This window comes from Canis lupus, chromosome 19 (assembly GCF_048164855.1).
Source record: "Canis lupus baileyi chromosome 19, mCanLup2.hap1, whole genome shotgun sequence".
NCBI lineage: Eukaryota > Metazoa > Chordata > Mammalia > Carnivora > Canidae > Canis > Canis lupus.
Window position 1 is genome coordinate 45,446,558 of NC_132856.1, and position 19,790 is coordinate 45,466,347.

General features: G+C 44.8%; 1 protein-coding gene and 1 long non-coding RNA gene across 10 annotated transcripts in view; one reads left to right on the top strand and one right to left on the bottom strand.

Annotated features, from left to right (window-relative positions):
• Window positions 1-19,790, bottom strand: part of GATAD2A (GATA zinc finger domain containing 2A) — a 114,649-nt gene that overhangs the window by 71,880 nt on the left and 22,979 nt on the right. Inside the window, exon 1 of one of the 8 annotated variants that reach the window (XM_072786592.1) lies at window positions 2,060-2,208. The exons of the other annotated variants lie outside the window; for them this stretch is intronic. The gene's annotated coding sequence lies outside the window, so the exon portion shown is untranslated. Of the gene's footprint in view, window positions 1-2,059; window positions 2,209-19,790 lie in introns of those variants that run through there. 8 annotated transcript variants of the gene reach the window in all.
• LOC140610484 (uncharacterized) overlaps window positions 1-19,790 on the top strand; it is a 44,440-nt gene that overhangs the window by 9,886 nt on the left and 14,764 nt on the right. The window contains exons 3-4 of one of the 2 annotated variants that reach the window (XR_012012124.1): window positions 14,564-14,650; window positions 14,860-15,098. This is a non-coding gene — a long non-coding RNA (uncharacterized lncRNA). Of the gene's footprint in view, window positions 1-14,563; window positions 14,651-14,859; window positions 15,099-19,790 lie in introns of those variants that run through there. The other variant, XR_012012125.1, reaches the window with a different exon arrangement.

Consider the following 19,790-nt stretch of genomic DNA (forward strand, 5'->3'; position numbering starts at 1 on the left):
GAGTAACAGCAACAGAGACAGTACAGCCCCAGAAGCTGAAAACATGGACTACCTGATCCTTGAAAGCAGGAGGAAACTGCAGCCCTGACAGGCTGTGCTGAGTATCAAAGGGACAGAGATGACCCAGACAGAGTGGCACACCACAACAAAAAGTCAGGACACAGGCACACCAAGGAGATGCTCCAGCTTTGTATCAGCCCCAGGGCACAAAGCAGTATCTGCTCTCTCCAAAGCATGGAGCCTCATTAACCCTATGTCCCCATGGAGTAGGGGAGAGCATGACTTGGCATACTAGAGAGGTGAAGAACCAGTCCCATGAGGGCCAAGGAGCCAGCAGTGAGGCCAGCTACACAAGCCCGTCCTTGGCAACCAGAACTGGCCTATCTCCACTGGCAAACCTAGTAGGCATCCACTGAGGTTAACAACCAGTATACGCCCTCCAGGCCCCTGATCTGCCCCTGCCTTTCTTCTCTTTGCCATGGTAAGCTATGCCTTCACTGTGAGACTGATCATCCATTCACCACACCCTACCAGTGTAGCCATTCCTAAAGCCCCTCAAGCCCCCCAATGCTTGTTAACGTCTTACCCTGACCTTCGAGGCCCTGCTTGCTTTAGGCCTACAGTGACTCTATGAAGTCATCTGACATGCATGTATATATGTATATACGCACACCACATTTCTGGCTGCAACTACACTAGCCTTGTCTCAATTCTTCATACTACCACATCTAGCCTCTACCACTGGCCCTTTGCACATAGTGTTCCCACCACTGGGAAAGCCCTTCTGTCCTCCCACTCATCCTTCAGACTCAAGCACCTGTTACTCAAGCATCCTCTCCCTTTCCAGTCCCTCCCCCATTCCTTTCTCTATTAGTGAGGACTATAGCCTCAACACTTAGCACAGCTGATCTTGACATTTGACATCCAGCATCCCATTAGGCTCTTTTCCCCAAACACTCTTGAGAAAAAGCAAAGCTCTTGTTCATCTCTTTATCCAATGCCTAATGAAACAGAAGGAGGAAATGGCATCCTCCATCAGTTATAAATACCCAACCACACTATGTTTCCACCATGGAACTGAGGCAAAAACAAAGCAATATAAATATAAACTCTACCCTTAATTAGAATAGCAAGTCAACACCAGGAAGAAGTAACATGGAGATAGGCAAGGCCACAGCACCACCACAACCTCTGGGGGGAAGCTCTCCCCACTCTCTTACGCTGCTGTTTGGAGAAAGGCAAAGAGCTCGGAGAATGGCATTCAGAGGTTCTAGAGGCCTTTACAGCCTTACATCTGGAAAGATTTCCTCTGTCACTGCTGAGAAGCATGAGCTACCCCTGCACTCATGGCACCCACACCCTATACTCCCCTCCTCCTTTCTTATCCTATCCTTAAACCCTCAGCACAGCCTTTCCAACAGATCCCTTTCCTCTCCAAGGCTTCACTCCACCATACCCCCTTTTCCTGGGCATTCCAGGAATCCCTCCCTTTCATACCACCAAACCATCCTGAATGTTCTAGCACTTCCTCCTGATGAATCATTGACTAGCTGCAGGAGCCATCGACCCCTTGGGCAGACCCTCAGGCCTTATGACTATCCTGAGGACCAAGTGACAGGTCCTGGTGCAGGAAGGCTCTCAGAAGCAACTAGCTTTACTTTGAATAGTGTGATTAATGTTGTTCCTCAAAATATTTCAACTCCTATCTAGAGTTTTCACTCTCACCCCCCGGCAGTTGCCCTGTCCAAGTCCACACAGAAGTTCAATACTTCATATAAACCCCCATATTTAAAATGTTTAGGAATCAAATGTCTATATCTATCTAGAGACTTCGGAAAACATCTGAAGTGTTAGTGTAGTTTTTAGCACTGAAGATGCTTGGTGTGTTACATTATTAAAGGACATCCTGAAGAAAATGTCACAAGAACAAAAGAGGAAATAACATCTCTGTTAATAACAAGAACCTGAGAACTGGTGTCTCCCATTCTGTGTATGTGCACCAATATGAGCTATATTAAGGAAATCAGCTGACAAATAGCCATAGGAAAACAAGAAATACCTTCAAGCTCTAAGCCAAGTAGAGAGCTCTACTGGAGCAGAAAAGACCTCAGATTGTTTCTGGACTCTGCTCTCCTAAGTCCCCTGAAGACTCTGAGTCCTGTGTCACTCCACACAGCTGGAGAATGTGTACCCAAGCCCTACCCCTAAGGAGACCAAAGAACACCTACGGAATCCCTGTGCTCCAACATTCCCAAAATGATGTTACAATGAATGTTCTAGAATCACACATATCCATATCCTTTTTTTTTTTTTCTTAAACCTCATAGTATCTGGCACAAGTTAAGCCATCAAAATGTGAGTGAGTGCCTTTGTTCTTTTCTCCCTAAACTAACTCTTGGGAAGAAAAAAATACATGCTCATAAAGATGCAGAATATTTCTGAATTCAGAAAGGTTCTGATTGTTTTCACTGTAACAAAATACAGGTAACATCAAGTCGACCGTTTTAGCTATTAAGTGTACGGTTAAGTCCATTCGCACTGTTGTGCAACTATCAACACCAACACCATCCATTTTCAGAACTTTGTCACTTTGCAAAATTGAATCTTTGTCCCCAATTAAACACTCACCATTACATCCACCCCAGCCTCTAGCACATGTCATTCTACTTTTTCTGGACTACTGACTTTCTGAATCTGACTACTCTAGGGGCTTCATGTAAGTGGAATCCTACGGTATTTGTCTTTTTGTGTCTAGGTTATTTCATTCAGCACAACCTCTCTTAAGGTAGAACCACATATATCATTTTAACCCTTTGGAGCCAAAATGTGTATAGAACAAAGCCCATAGACCTTGTGTACCCACAACCAAATGTATGATTCTAGAACACTGCTTCCCAAACCAGCTAAGTCCCTGACATCCTCCACTTATTAACCAATCCTTCCTTCCACTCTCCAAAGAAACTACACAAAATGGCACTGGAAAAACTTAGAACGGTAAAATGCAAGCAGCACTAGTAACATTATGTCTCAGATGGACTTTAAGTATGCCTATCTCACCCCAGCTCTGACTTCCCATTGCATCCCATCTCTCTGGGATGTATCTCTCCCAGCCCCATCTCACAGACAAAACCCAAGGAAATCAAGCAATGCCTGGTGGGTGAATGGTAAAAATGAGTAGCTCATCTTGGAAATAAACATTTCATAAAATGGAAGCCAGAGAAGACACAGCCCAATTCAAACCTATTCCCTGGAGCACCTGGGCCAGATGTGGTAACACTTATACAGGCCCTCCAGGGGTGCAAGCCCTGAACTCCTGACACAACCAACTCTATACAAGGGAGACCCATGCAACTAGCCCAATCACTGTCAGTGGAAAGGAAACACTGTACCCGCCCCCCTAAAGTTTTAAGCATCAAGCCCACCTATCTTGTGAGGCAGAGCCAGGCCCAGGGGATTCACCACACTGGCTAAATCCATGGATGCTGTCTAGAAAAATAGCATCAAGTGACTCCAACATGAGGTACCCAACACAAAGAGGGAGGGCATTTTATTGCCTATCATTTCAGATAGGAATGCCCAGAGTGCATTGTCTCTTGGTCAGCTGCTCCAGGAGAGATTAAAAGTAAGAGGAGCAAAAATGATTGTTTTTTAGGTTCCCTGCCTAGCTAGGTCAAGCAGGTAGTCAGTCAGTCTCCTTTGTAAACACATTATATCCCTGTGTGATCTGTGACTGCAAAACATGCAAAGAATCCTCTTGAGATAACTAAAGAGTGGTGCTGAGTCTCCAGGACCAGTCAAAACAGGAAAATTTGGGAGTAAGGATCACAGAAAGTCCCACCTGCAGAAGACATCGCCTCCATCTATAAGGCAGTCAACAGAAAACCTAATGGCAGCCAGCCTTGTTCCCAAGAACACATCATCCAGGCTGCCTCCATGTCTTACAGCATCTCAATCAGCTGTATTAACTTTATAGCTGGCAGCCAGGTTGTGTTTATCTTCATGTCACAAAATAAAACCTCCAGCCATTCTATTCTTATGCCAAGTTTTCTTGATTTTTTTTTTTTTAAAGCAATACCTTATTTATCACAAAGGCAACCTCTTAGAAAGGTTAAGACTCCTTTCACCAGTGGACAGTTATCTTCCATTATCACTGAGGCATCCCAGGCCATAGCCACAGGCACCAAGTGCTTCCTCAACCAGGTCTTGGTGGCCTAGAGCCTGCATGACCATGCGAACAGGAGCAAAGCCACCACCTTCTCCAAGCTGTAAGAACAGCCCCTAAATCAGTAACCTACTCACTCTCATTTGGTGACAACACAGGCACCAACCCTGATCTGCATATTCATGAGCAGAGCAAAGACCAGTAAATTATACTAAGTCTAAGGAGCAGCATAAAGGCCATGGGCTGAGCTGAGTTTACTTCCCTACAGGCCATCTTCCAACAACAGGCAGTCCTGGTGAGGCAGTACTTCCAACTAGTACACCTGTAACTAATGTAACATTATGTGTCAACTATACTCAAATTTATAGGGGGGTAGGGGGATAAGCAGATAGACTGCCACAATCTGGTAATCTTCTGCAAGTACTGGCCAATATTTAAAGAACTGTATCTTTCTTTGGATGGGAGAAGGGAAAGCTTTTGTTGTTATTCAAGAGCACCTAGAGGGAGCAGCATTCTAAAGACAGCTCCAAAGTATACATACAAATAAAGACCTGGGCCTAGAAGAAAAGAACTTTAGTCCTGAAATCTAAACAAAATCTACCTACAGTAGTTCACATAACTTCTTTTTGAAAGGTCCAAGACAACTATTTTGGTTGGTCAGCAGCAGTGGTAAGATGGCAGAAATCTCAAAGAAATATAAATGGGGGAGGACCTCCAGCTTCTACCTTTAAACCCCACTCCACCTCCAGCCACCTTCTCACTGCCAAGGAAAGTACCCGCCAGCCATCCTATTATAGCTGGATGAACCTGGAGCCTCAGGCAACCTCATGCCACCTTGATCCCCAAGAAGGGTACTATCTTCCAGCTGGCAATAAGAGACTGAGAATCAGTGACTCCGGTCTATTTAACTGGTAGTTTCCTTTCCCCAAACCTTAAAGATCTACCTAAATCCAAATCCAGAGGGGCTAGTGAGTACCCAGGCAGGTAACACAGTCGGTGTGTCCAACCACAAACCTTCCAGATGCCCTCGAGTTTCAGACAGGAAGGTGCACTTGGAAGAATTTTGGAAATGCAGTCTGACACTAGGTCTTTAAATACAAAATAATCTATAACCATCTGACCAACCAAGCTTCCCTAAGTGGCAGAATTCAGTTTCTTTGACCATCAGGGCACAGGCCAAATAATCCATCAGGTAACTTTGTTAAGATTTCTATGTAATCTTGGGGGGATCCCTGGGTAGCTCAGCGGTTTGGCGCCTGCCTTCAGCCCAGGGCATAATCCTGGAGACCCAGGAACGAGTCCCACATCAGGCTCCCTGCATGGAGCCTGCTTCTCTCTCTGCCTGTGTCTGTGTCTCTGCCCACCCCCCCTCTCTGTGTCTCTCATGAATAAATAAATAAAATCTTAAAAAAAAAAAAAAAAAAGAAGATTTCTATGTAATCTCTACACTCAAAGTGGGACTCAAACTCACTTCCCCAATATCAAAAGTCATACCCTCTACCGACTGAGCCAGGCAGGTACTTTCATCTGGTAACTTGTAAGAAGTGGCTGGAACTGTCCACCAACCACACTGTGGTACTGATGGCCCTGACTAAAGCCACATGGCCAGCCCAAGAGTCCTGAGGCCTTGCAGCAAAGTCCAAGCCAGCGAGCTGGTTCCTGGCTCCAGACGCTTCATCACTGCTGCAAACTCTGATAATGTACCACAACAATCACAAAAACTGCAGGACTAAAATGCTGCAAAAGGATAAGAAACTATAACAATGGCAACATCTATCAGTAAATAGTGGCTTACACTACATGTAAGAACATTAAGAACAAATTGAGAAATGGGGGCACATGGGTGGCTCAGTCAGTGTCTGCCTTTGGCTCAGGTCATGATCCCAGAATCGTGGGATTGAGCCTCTCAGCAGTGAGTATGACTCTCCCCTACCTCATTCTCTCTCTCAAGTAAATAAATCTTTTTTAAAAAAGAGAGAAAAGACGTTTGGGTGGCTCAGCGGTTGAGTGTCTGCCTTCGGCTCAGGGTGTGATCCTGAGATCTGGGATCGAGTCCTGCATCGGGCTCCTTGCCAGAAGCCTGCTTCTCTATCTGCCTCTCTCTCTGTGTCTCTCATGAATAAATAAAATCTTTTAAAAAATAAATAATTTTTAAAATTAAGTTAAAAAAAAGAGAAATGATGTAAACAGATGCCATATCTTCCTGACAATACATTCAACAATAGAAGTATGATCAGAGGATGTCAGGAACAGGAGGGGCTCCTGTTCACAGAACCATCAACTGTCTTCACCACTCCCTGCCCTACAGGGTAAACTGAGGTCAAGATGGAGGTGAAGGGGGCAGCCCCGGTGGCTCAGCGGTTTAGAGTTGTCTTCAGCCCAGGGTGTGATCCTGGAGACCTGGGATAGAGTCCCACGTTGGGCTCCCTGCATGGATCCTGCTTCTCCCTCTCCCTGTGTCTCTGCCTCTCTGTCTCTCATGAATAAATAAATCTTAAAAAAAAAAAAAAAGGTTGGAGGTGAAGGTGAGCTGCAGCTGGCTTCTTTCAGTCATCAGAGTTCACCAGTGTCCGCATGGACACTTCCCATCATGTACCCTCACACGAGTGTCACAGGGAGAGGGAAGAGGAGGGACGAAGAGGAGGATGGGGTAGACACAGAACCCTGCTGGTTAGTTCTACTGACATGGCCCAAGAGCTAGCATCTAAGGAGCAGGAAGGAAACTGCATTGAAGATCAGATGCCTGGCGAACCCTGCTCCAAGTGAAACAAAGTAGCCAAGGCCAAACTGCCGGCACAGAAGCTTTAAGAAGAGTTAAGGGCCTGCCTTCTGGGGTGTAATGGCAAGGAGACCAGAGTCTCTCAATTTGCTTCTGCCTCCAGTCAAACTTCTTAGCATCAAGGAGAACTCTTAGTACTAAAACAGTAGAAGTGTTACAAGATACAATGTAAATGTAACAAAAACTGCCTTAAAAGAAGAAAGTGTAGGGGGAATCCCTGGGTGGCTCAGCGGTTTGGTGCCTGCCTTCCGCCCAGGGCGTGATCCTGGAGTCCCAGGATCGAGTCCCACATCGAGCTTCCTGCATGGAGCCTGCTTCTCCCTCTGCCTGTCTCTCTGCCTCTCTCTCTCTGTCTCTCATGAATAAATAAAATCTTAAAAAAAAAAAAAGTGTAAAGAAATCTGCAAGGGCCACACGTGCTCAGACTGTGCCCTCAATGGGACTTCGCCTGTACCTGAGACTAACCCAAATAAGCTGAAGGCCCCACAAGGCAGGACTCTGCTACACAGAGTCCATGTCCAGCGTGGACTGGACTGTCTTTCTTCCGTTTGCACACGCCAGAGTAACTACACGTGTCAGGCTCCACTCTCCACTCTAGCAAGTAGAGCCAGTGGACATGCACATATGCACATACAGGGCCACCGTACACACACAAACACACAGAGACATACAAACATACATGCATATATGCATACACACACCCAAAATCAGCACAATCAGGACCAATACACTTAGGCCACCATGTAGGCACACACTCTGCCTTTGCCTGGAACACACTTTTTCCTCCAGGCAAAGGCACAGTTCTAAACCATCAATTGTTGAAAACACAGACCATACATCCCAGAGAAACACTGTCCTACATGGGGCCAGGTCCAAACAACTTCACTCTAGTGTCTCTGAAGCAGTCTTGCCAAGACAATCCCACCCCAAGGGAGACATCCTGTGGGAAGTCACCCAGGGTCCCAGGCGACCAGCCCTCCCTGTAAGGGAGGTTGCAAGGCCAGCACAGGGTAGAGGGGCAAGGCCATGAGGGCGGTGGCATTCACTCACCTACATCTTTACTGAGCCAGCCTTACAAGGGACCTTCCTGCTTCCTCCAAGGCCCACCCCACTGCCGTGCTCTGCCTCTAGCTGCCTCACACAAACCCATGCCCTATCTAAACATCCAGCACTAAGATCCAGCCTAAGACCCAGGCCCTGCAGATCTGTCCCCAAGACTACAGTGACACTACTGCCAAGGCAGGGGCTCTGTTGTCCCCATGGTCCAAGCCTCCTCCTGAGTGTTCAGGCATCAGTGAGGCAGGAAGGTAAGGGCCTGACTCTTCATTGAGAAAGTGACAGAGTTTCAAACTGCTACAGAAAAGCCCAGACAACAACTTCTTGGACATTGAAAGAATCATCTTTAATATCTTGACAAGAGGGATCCCTGGGTGGCTCAGCGGTTTAGTTTAGCGCCTGCCTTTCGCCCAGGGCGTGATCCTGGAGGCCCGGGATCGAGTCCCACATTGGGCTCCCGGCATGGAGCCTGCTTCTCCCTCTGCCTGTGTCTCTGCCTCTCTCTGTGTGTCTCTCATAAGCAAATAAAATCTTAAAAAAAAAAAATCTTGACAAGAGATTTTGTTACTAACAGAGGAAGAGAAAAGCATAACAGTGACTAATAATTATTGAATTTTTTATTTGATATCAGGCGGGGTGCCAGCACTTTACATGCCTGATTTCATTTAATCCTCATAACCACAGAATGAGGTACTGCTAATGCTACCCACTTCACCCAGGGTACTGCCAATGTTATACTTCATATGGGGGTACTTCCAATGTTACCCACACTTCTCACAAGGGACTGCCACTTGACAAGTGAGAAAATGGACACTGGGAGAAGTCAACGTGATTGGCTAGGGTTAGAGGGCCAAGAAGTCAAATAGGGATCCAAACCCAGGTCAGCTATCTCCCAGGCTAAAATCTGAACCACTGTACCATTAGGGACAGTCTGACTTTGAAACCATCCTGAGGCTGGATCCTTCCCAAGGCTCTGGGAAAATTTCCTAGAGCAAAGATCAGCACACCCACAATTCCTCTCCTAAAAGCACACTAACTTAACCCTTTCCTGAGTTGCTGGAAACTTCATGGAGGAGTGAGCATCAACTATGCAAGCTGTATCCTGTGGACCATGCAGCAAATTCAATTACTCATGTGCATCCTTTCTTTAAAAGGCACAAAACACCTCAGAGGTGTTGAAGCACATATTTCTGAGTCCTTACCTGCCAAGGTACAAGCCAAAGGAAGGGGCTTAAAGGACTTGATCAATACTGCCAGCCGGGGTCACAAACCATGACCAATTTTCATCTTCATTTCTAGTAAGATGTACACACACCAACCACACTCTAGCACACCACAGACGCAAACCAGAGTCCCCCACAGAGAGAAATCTGCACACATGCAGATTTTCCATGAGAACAGCACAAGGCTCACAAGTATGAGGCAATAAACAGAGCAGACACAAACTAGTAGAAATAAAACTGGTCTCCTGGCCACTGACATAGCAGTGAGAAGACAGCAGAAGATACAGGGCTCAGGAACAGCCAGGCCTTACAAGGAGGGCTTCCTAGGATGGGCAGGGGCCAGGACACATGCCAGCCCTCCTAGCTCTGTATATGGGGCACCACGCTGCTGCCTTAATTTACCTCGCCTGATTCCTCACTTACCAGGTGCTACTCTGGAACTCAAGTCATTTTTTTTCAAGTGCCAAATCCCCAAGGCCCCTTTCCTTCCTGCAACTATGAGCCTTTCCCCCTCTCAACACTGGTGGTGTTACTCTGTTGGACACCCACCTGTCTTCTCCCCTGGACTCTGCCAAAAGAGCCATGATATGAAAACATTTCAGCAATGCATGAAACAAGGAAACTTTCTCAAACCAGAAAGGAGCAGCTGTTGGAATAATTCATGTGAATGTTTCAGAGAAGAGCTTTAATCACTCTGTGTCTTTCCAGAAAAGTATCCAAAATCTCAAGTTGGAAAATCCTCAGAATCTAGAAAATGCAGGTTACCAACCAGGTCTTAGGACACTGAAATCACATCAAATCTCTTTCTAGTCCCTCTAATTGCTACAGTTCCACAGGCTGTGTCCATCTAATTTCCCTCCATCCCCACCTCACTCTTGAAACAGAGGAGATGTGTATGGTCACTCTTAGTTTATTCTTTCACTTTTTTTTTTTTTTTTTTTTCTTCTAACACAAAGCACTATTAGTTTGGGAAGAGGAGGCATAAGAACAGATAAAGTTCTGCAGCTTCCCCCCAATTGTGGTGGCTGCAATCTGGCAGATTCACAGACATACCCCTTACAATCACGAGACTTCTAAAAGTCGCAGGGGGCATTCAGACCTCAGCCCACTGTATGTATCCTCCCTCCCAGCCAGGTAAAACAAAGAGGAGCCATCCAGCACCACAGGCTAGGCTGTCTCACAAACGTCCACCTTCTCCCAGGCAGTAGACATTACCTCAGACCACCTTCTCCAGGACCCAGTTCAACTCCTCTTTGCTCACATTCAGCACCCCTAAAACCAAAGACCCACAAATGTAGAGCCTGTGTCAACTTCCAGTCCTCACTCTGCTGCACCTTTCAGACATGCTCCTACTCACTCTTCCCTCTCTCTCAGGGCACCCTATTCTATCTCTCTTATGTGGCCGTAAAACCCGAGGGCAGGAAAGGGCCATCACCAGATCCCAGGGGTACAGTACAGGCAAAGCAGGGAAGGGACCCCAGTTTCTGAATATACGGATGATTTGTCCTTAGCCCCTAGTATACAGCTAATCCCCACCCAGTCTCCTTGCACAGTGTCTCTAGCACCTGTTCCTGCTTTTTATTCCACACCAGGCAAATTCAAGGCCGTATTAGCTCAGGCCTTTTATCAATGTCCCTTTTTCCTAACTGGCTTCCCTGCTCAATTAAAGTGAACACTCTCCTCTTCACAAATCTCTGAGGGCTCTCCATGCTTCTCAGATGAAGTGTAAACAGTCTTCCATTTAAGGTCATAATAACTGGAATGACCTGAAAAAAAATTTTTAACCTTATTTCCCGCTATGACTTTCCATGAAACCCTGAGGTATGGGAGGGTTATCTGTCAACTCCATCCATCCTTGATGCTCCATTGCAAGGAAATACCCCTTATAAATGGTCTAGTCCAACATCACCAACCTTTCCCACAAGAACTATAGACCTCCCAAGATCAAGAAAACAGCCCCTTCTCAGAAGAGTGTGCTGGAGAGTGGAGAGTGATAGATCAGATGCCCCATTTTGTTCACATCATGGCATATAAAAAAAATTACATTTGCACAGCACATTGGAGTATAGTAAGGGTTACTCACAGCCTGGGGCTAGAACCACCTGGCTGCAAAGACATCTCTGCATCCCTGTCACCCATCCCAGCTAGCCTGCTAGGAAGGTCTAGAGAATCTCACAGCCAGCAATATATCTCCTGCTCTGTTCATTCCACCATGTGTTGATAAGAAGCTTACACTGCATTTCACTACATGGGGCACCTTCCAGAGCAGCTTAGGCTCTTAAATATCAGTGGGTTAACTTAAAAAAAAAAAAAAAAAAAAAAGGCCAACAGTAGTTCATAAACTCAGAAGGCTGGTTAAACAGACCAAACTTACCCTAACTTTTCTATCCAAATTAAGTTTCCTTTTTCCTTAAGCCATAAAACAAGGCAACAGAGTAGACAAGCTCTCCCATCATCTTAACCTCCACAAAAAATGGGTGCATGTCTGAAAAGCTCACCCAATGCTAAGCCCCTTCCCCAGGTGAAGATCTGTCCACTTTCACTGCCTTTTGTGGTAGGGTCACCTGATATTCTCTCTGAAAAGAAGAACCCCATCCATATTCCCTGAGGAGCTGAGTGGGTGCCTACTGGACCAGGAGTAGAAAAGGCCTCTGTCAGATAGTGACTCACCAATGGGCCTCCTGGAATCCCTCATGGCCCCCACCCCCAAACTTCTCTCTTCCAAACAAAACATGTTCAATCTCTCTAACCACTTCTGTGATACAATTTAAAGACTACTCCAGTACCAGATTGTACTGTTCTAGAATCATCTAGCACCCTTAACTGGCTGTTAATGCTCCACCCCTCTCCCTGGACTAGCAGTCAACCACTGAAGCCCAGCAACTGACATTTAGCCCATTCCACCTTACTTTCACAGTTGCTTGCTTTGACCTTGAAATGGTCACCAAGTCACCTGAAGGATTTCTGCAAATAAGTGCCATTACTTTTTTCTTAATAGACAGGAAAAGGAGTTTCATGCTCTCAAAATTGAAAGCCATCACCCACTTGATTCCAAAACAGGAAACACTGCTAGTTTTGTTTTTGTTTTTTTAAAGGCAGCCCTGAGATTCCAGCAGTCCTTAGTTCTTCCTCCCTATGTCCTGTCCCATCCCTACACTACAGATACCTTGATGACTTCAGGCTCAAAAAAAAAAAAAAAAAAGAGGCTTTTTGGGGATTAAGAAGTACACTTGTCCTGATGAGCACCAGGTGATACATGGAATTGTTGAATTACTATATCATATACCTGAAATTAACAGAACATCGTATTAACTAGGGACACCTGGGTGGCTCATCAGTTGAGCACCTGCCTTTGGCTCAGGGCGTGATTCCAGGATCAGGGATCAAGTCCCATATCAGGTTCCTTGCAGGGAGCCTGCTTCTCCCTCTGCCTATGTCTCTCTGCCTCTCTCTTTTTTTTTTTTCTCTGCCTCTCTTTGGGTGTGTCTCTCATGAATAAATAAATAAAATCTTTTAAAAATATTGTATTAATGGAATTAAAATAAAAACTTAAAAAAAATGATGAGGCCTTAAGGAAGGAAACCTGCCAATGGCCCTCCTAATTGAGGAGGGACCTAGTACAAAACAGAACTGACCAAACCAGTGGATGGAACTAGAGGGTACTATGCTAAGTGAAATAAGTCACTCAGATAAAGACAAATACCTTATGATTACTCATACATGGAATTTAAGAAACAAAACTGATGAACATAGAGAAAGGGAAGTAAAAATAAAATAAGATGGAAAGAGGGAGCCAAACCATAAGGGACTCTTAACTATAGGAAACAAACTATAGGGTTGCAGGAGGGGAGGTGGTTGGGGGAATGGGGTAAATGAGTGATGGGCATGAAGTAGGGCACTTGATGAAATGAACAATGTGTGTTATATGCAACTGATGAATCTCTAAATTTGACCTCTGAAACTAACAATACACTACATGGGGCACCTGGGTGACTCAGTTGGTTAAGCATCTGCCTTTGGCTCAGGTCATGATCCTAGGGCCCTGGAACAGACCCCCAGGTTGGGCTCTCTGCTCAGCAGAAGCCTGCTTGTGCGTGCATGTGCGTGCTCTCTCTAGTAAAATCTTTTTTTTTTGGTAATAAAATCTTTATTAAAAAATGCACAATGTAAAAAAAAAATGCACAATGTGTTAATTAAATTGAATTTAAATTTTAAAATTATGAATGAAGTAATTAATTAATAACTGACCAAGCCATAAAGAAATAAGGACATGGAGCGCCTAGCAGGTTCAGGTGATAAAGCATGCAACTTTTGATCTCAGGGTTGTAAATTCAATTCCCACATTGGGTACAGAGATTACTTAGAAGTAAAATCTTTAAAAGGAAAAAAAAAAAAAAAGGATGACAGAGATCAGACCAAGGAAGCTCCAGGAGAGAACAAAGAGCTATGCTCTCCTTCCTTCTGCAAATTAAACCAGAGGCAAGCCACTCCTCCTCTCAGGCCTCAGTTTCCAGTTTATAACATCAAGAGCTGCTCCACTCATCCTGAAATTTGTGCTGCGTTCAGTAAAACAGCATACAGAAGCAAGCTAGTCCCAGGTGAATCCTAGACTTGTCTAGGGCCCAAGTATCAAACATAGTTACATTTCTAATGCTCTGACAAATATAAACTGACTACAAGTCTGCAATTTCATTTCCACCCAGACTTGGTACCTTAGTATCTTTGCCCAAGAAAACTTCAAAAGCAGACCAGGCAACTCCTACCATTGACACCTAGGTTCCCACCTCCTCCCCAGACTTCAGCAGAGACAAACATCAACAAAGGAAATTGCAAAGTTTGGGAAGGGGGAAACAAGAGAAAGATGACCCACATACAAACTGTTAAGGTCAGTTAATGAAACAAAAAACAAAAGTGTTAAGGAAAACACTAATCAAACTTGGAAATCACCCAGGGTTCCAGTGCATATAAGAGAATCCCAGGGAGGGCATGGATTCAGAATCCTCTGAAAAAAACAGGGCCATTGAAGGGGCAGGTACAAACCCTTTACATGCACAGAATAACACAGGAGACAACAAAAAATGAAGTTCAATCATTTGAACTGTCAATGATACACAAACCTGAGAATATTACAGGTCTGGAATGGCTTGACCAATTCAACCAATGCCTTCAAACCAAGAATTCAGTTTGCTACACTCCTACTTTCCCCAAATCATTGAGCAGTTGGGAAAAATGTGTTTTCTCTGTGGATGTGAATAAGGTTGCAGTGGCAAAGTTTTCAGAACTTGCTGAGTAAACTTGCCCAAAACACACAAGAAAACTAAAAACCTCTTATCACCACCACAGAAATCCACCAGCTAGAATCTCAAGTGAAGAGAATACTGACCTGAAACCTGTCCACCTCCAAGGTTATGTTGAGCAGCTGCCTCCAAGGTAAGAATGTGTGGAATACAATTTAAAAGCCACTGACTCAAAGGCTAATTACACAGAATAACTGGGATTAGAGGAAACGTTATGCTGGGATTATATGCAGGTTTAAAACCACAGGGTTTCTTTCTTTTTTTTTTTTTTTTCCAATTCCCTTCCAAATAATTTGATGACCTTTTTATTTTATTTTATTTTTTAATTTTTATTTATGATAGTCAGAGAGAGAGAGAGAGAGGCAGAGACACAGGCAGAGGGAGAAGCAGGCTCCATGCACCGGGAGCCCGACGTGGGATTCGATCCCGGGTCTCCAGGATCGCGCCCTGGGCCAAAGGCAGGCGCCAAACCGCTGCGCCACCCAGGGATCCCTGATGACCTTTTTAGATGAAAGCTCCTTACAATGAGTTCTAAAAACCTCAAAATTGTTAGGCTGTGGTAGGATTTTGTTATAAAGAAAATCTAACTCCTCAATCTGAGTGTTTCATTGTGTGTGATAACTGACATGTAAGATCTTATGGGGCTCATCATGTAGTTGTCATCTGGGGGTCAATTTTGTCTTAGAGGTGAATGGAGTCAGGAGCTAAGATACTTTTTACTTGCGAACATTTCCCATTTGTCCTCACAGCCATCCTATGAGATCAAAGATATATTCCCTGCCTACAGATAGGAGAGCTGAGGCCTGGTAACCAGGCAACTCACCCAAGGCTGAAAAGCAGTAAACTACTCAGCAAAGCCAGATCTATCAAATTCCCAAGCCAGGTTAAGAGCTGTAAGTCTGGAAGGAGACTAGGATTCAGTCCTGGACTCTCCCATTTGCCACTACAAGCACCATCAGGAGGCAACCCATTTCCCATCCCTGGCCAGAGACTACTTGTGATAAAGCCAGAAGTGCAAGTAGCCTCTTAAAGGCAAGACCCCGGAGGACAGATCTGCCTGGCAAACATCTTCCTATCCCACAGATGGAGGCACTATTCCTGAAAGTGAGAACATGAGATTTAGCAAAGACAGAAAAGGGGCTACCTCCTTTCCCCCTGGTGGGGCCCCACAAACTAAGCTATTCTGTATCACTAGGGTCCCGCCTAGGCTAGTGGAAAAAACATACAAAATCTGAACTCATAAAGGCTGGAACCCACTCTCCGTTGTAGAATAATCAGCAAAGTGGCCCTAGAAAGTGTCACCCTCTGTAGGGGACTTTGGCTTCTTCCATTTGGAACATGGGGACAGGCTACGGCTCCAAGGGGCACAAAGCCGTGACAGTTTGTCCTGAAAGTGTGGAGGTGCTCCACACCCGAAGCAAAGCAGTGCCTTTGTGCTCTGCCTCATCCATTCTCATTGTAACAGCACTCACTGAACTGTATATACACTAGGTCCTGTGCTAAGCCACTTGCATTTATTATCACATTCCAACTCAGTTGTTCAAGGAAGACATTATCTCCTTTTTAGAAACCGGAAACAGAGAATAAGGTTCAGTCAGCAAGGTCACATCACAAGAAGTGGCAAGCGGAACTTACACCCACCCAACCTAAGGCAAATCCAGGGGTCTAAGACACCACTGCAGGGACCTGCTGCCTGGGAATAGGTACAGGGGCTCACTTCTCACTCAGCAAACAGCAGGAAGCCTTGGGTGAGGACTGCTTGGCCACAATAGCACAGCAGTATTTTTTAAAGCGGACTTAAAGGCATCACCTCATTTAAACCAAATTAAACTTAAAGATTCCAATCAAAAGATCTGATCAGTATGATGGGTCAGGTAGTACCATGTCTGGAGACAAAGCTGCAGGAGGAAAGGCTGAAATGAAAGATTCAACCTTCAACAAGTGGAGACTTTATCAACCCCACGCTGCCTCTACCCTCTCCCCAACTGCCCCTACCGCCCCTCAATCCCCAGCTGCAGCTAGCTATCTTTGAGGCCAAGCAACCTCAAAATGCAACAGTTTCAAACCTTCCCCAAAACTCCTACCTCAAGCCCACTTGCAGGTTATTGTCCAATGTCAACACATTCTATCTCAAACACTGGTCTAACTCTCAGATATTAAGCCTTCAGTCCTTTCATATAAGGAACCAGGAAACAAGAAGGCAAAGCCCCTGACAAACTTGCCCGAGACACAGGGTTACCTTTCTGAGGATCAAAAGAAAGTGGGTGCAGCGCACTGAGAAGCTGCAAGGGCTCTTTCCTCTGCCACCCTAGAGGGTTCCAGAGGATTCCCAGTCACTTCCTAAGGCTACCTGCAGGTATTCAATTAGAGTAAGTTCCTTTGTCTTCTAAAAGACTAACCTACATTTTCATCAGACAAAAAGAGGTCACAAATACAGCCTAGAAAACGAGGGGAGGGGCAATAAGCCCATGGTCTGACATTCCTCTTAACTAAAAAGTCCTGCATCGCGTTTGCCAGCATCCACAAGTATGCAGAATCTGTCCCCAGCTGGTACTTTTGTTTCTAAGAACACCAGCCTCAATACTTCCACTTCCCTGCCACCACTTCAGGTCCCGTCTTTTCTCTCAACCTTAACACATGGCCTTCTAATTCCATGCAAGATGTAGCTTTGCACAGTTAGAACATCATTATCAAAAGAATAGCAACCTGAAGCCAGACTGTCTGGCTAACCTTCTAAAACAGTTCACTCAAGAGCATCCATTCTAACAATCAACCACACTTAGCAAGCAACACAGTTCTATGAGCCTCAAACTATGACACTGTCAACTTGTTCTTCTGGTTTTGCCACACTTCCCACCCCAACAACTGTACAAGGAAATCCCAGAGATGCTCTATTACCCCAAGACGACTGCTCATAAAGACCTCACCTAATCACCTGTTTCATAATCTTTCTGGTTTTCTACAAGGAGCATAAATTAACTCAATTATGGCGGGGGGTAGGGGGGAGTCTAGGGAAAATAGCCTTGCTCACTGCATCTAATGGCACAGAAACATCACAAGTCCAAGCAGGCAGTTCTCTCGACAAGCATCTGAGTTGCTCATGCTTTTGTTGGAGATTGTTAGCACACTGATAGTTCTTAACTGAACTCAGTGGCAAGGCCATTACATTTTAGTCTCTCTTGGGAATTGACATATTCAAGACTCTGACGGTCATTCTTAATTTTCCCTTAAGAAGACAAACATCAGAAAATGCCAACATCTGGGGCACCTGGCCGGCTCAGTTGGTAGAACATGTGACTTTTGGTCTCAGGGTCTTGAGTTCAAACCCCACGTTAGGCATAGAGATTACTTAAGAAATAAAGAAAACTGGGATGCCTGGGTGGCTCAGCAGTTAAGTGTTTGCCTCTGGCCCAGGGCGTGATCCTGGAGTCCTGGGATCGAGTCCCGCAAAGGGCTCCCTGCATGGAGCCTGCTTTTCCCTCTGCCTATCTCTGTGTCTCTCATGAATAAATAAATAAAATCTTAAAAAAAAAAAAAAAAAGAAAGAAAATAAATGTAGAAATCTCTTGAAGAAGAAAGAGGCAATTCGAATGGCTTCGCTACTTTCCCACCCATGTCTTTCAGAAGCATCCTTCAGTGGTCTCTCTAAAGCCCAAGGTGGTCCTGTGAACACTATCCCAGGAATCCCTGCCTTATCCTCTTAGACCGGGGGGGGGGGGGGGGGTCCCATTGCTCTTAAAGTAGATCCCAGACCCTCTAATCTCTGTGTGTGTCTCTCTCTGCTCCAACCACCCCAATCTTCCTTCAGTCCCAGATACTCTATCAAAGATGCTCTTCCTTTTTCTCTTTACCTATTTAACTCCTATACATCCTCCAATCTCAGTTGTAGAAAGGTCCCCTTGAGTCTTGCTCACCAGGTCACAGCATCATTTTCTCCTTGCCCTTAAAACTTTCTCCATGTTTTTGAGATTATAATTTCTCTCCCACTAATCTCATGGTAAACTCCACTGAGCAGGGATTCCTAGCACAGTGTCAGAGGAATAGTATAAACTCTGATATTTATTGAATAAACCTATCCAAAAATCACTCCTTGCAATACAGAAATTCACAAAATAAATAATGCAAAATAAGTGAAAGCTACTGAAAAACTGAGAATTGAATAAAATCTGTTTTATTACTCTAAGAATGTTTCTTGAGGCATCTATCTAGCTGGTTCAGTCACTAGAGCATGCGACTCTTGATTTCAGGGTTGTGAGTTCGAGCCCTGCATTAGGTGTAGAGGTTACTTAACATCAGTAATAGGGGCACCTGGGTGCCTTCAGCTCAGGTCATGATCCCAGGATCCTGGCCCACATCAGGCTCCTTGCTCAGCAGGGAGCCTGTCAGTCACCCTGCTTGTGCTCTGTCAAATAAAATCTTTTTAAAAAAATGGTAACGGAATAAAAATGTCTTTTTAAAAACATTTCTGAGGAATCCCTGGGCAGCTCAGTGGTTTAGTGCCTGCCTTCGGCCCAGGGCATGATACTGGAGTCCTGGGATCGAGTCCCACATCAGGCTCCCTGCATGGAGCCTGCTTCTCTGCCCACCCTCCACCCCCGCCCATGAATAAATAAAATCTTAAAAAAAAAAAAAAAAGTTTCTGGGGTACTAGGATGGCTCAGTGGTTTAGCGTCTGCCTTTGGCTCAGGTCATGATCCTGGGGTCCTAAAATTAAGTCCCACATCAGGCTCCCTGCAGGGAGTCTGCTTCTCCCTCTGCCTATGTCTTTGCCTCTTGCTCTGTGTCTCTCATGAATAAATAAAATCTTGAAAAGATAAAAATAAAAAAATTAAAATGTTTCTTATTTTTCAAATAATCACAAAATACACAGATATCAAAAAGTTTAAGAAAAAAAAAAAACACTCCTCACCCTAACCCAGCAATTCTGTTATCATTCCGGTACAAATCCTTCCAGGATTTTTTTTCTACCAAAAGTAGCATTATTTCTTTCTTCACTATCACAATATACGATTGTAGGATCTGCCAAATAATACTGCATTAATATAGATGACTTGACATTAAAAAAAAAATGATGTCATCTGAATGGAAATAACAATGCATCCAAATTGGTAACACAGGGCCCATCCCAATTTCTACATCACATCCAAGATGAGAGGCAATCTTCTGTAAATATCAGCTTCAGAATTTTAGAGGAGTAATATGGGATGAAGACGAAGAATGGGAGACTACATGAGGAAAGGATCTAGCAAACTGCTCTCATGCTCTCAAAATCT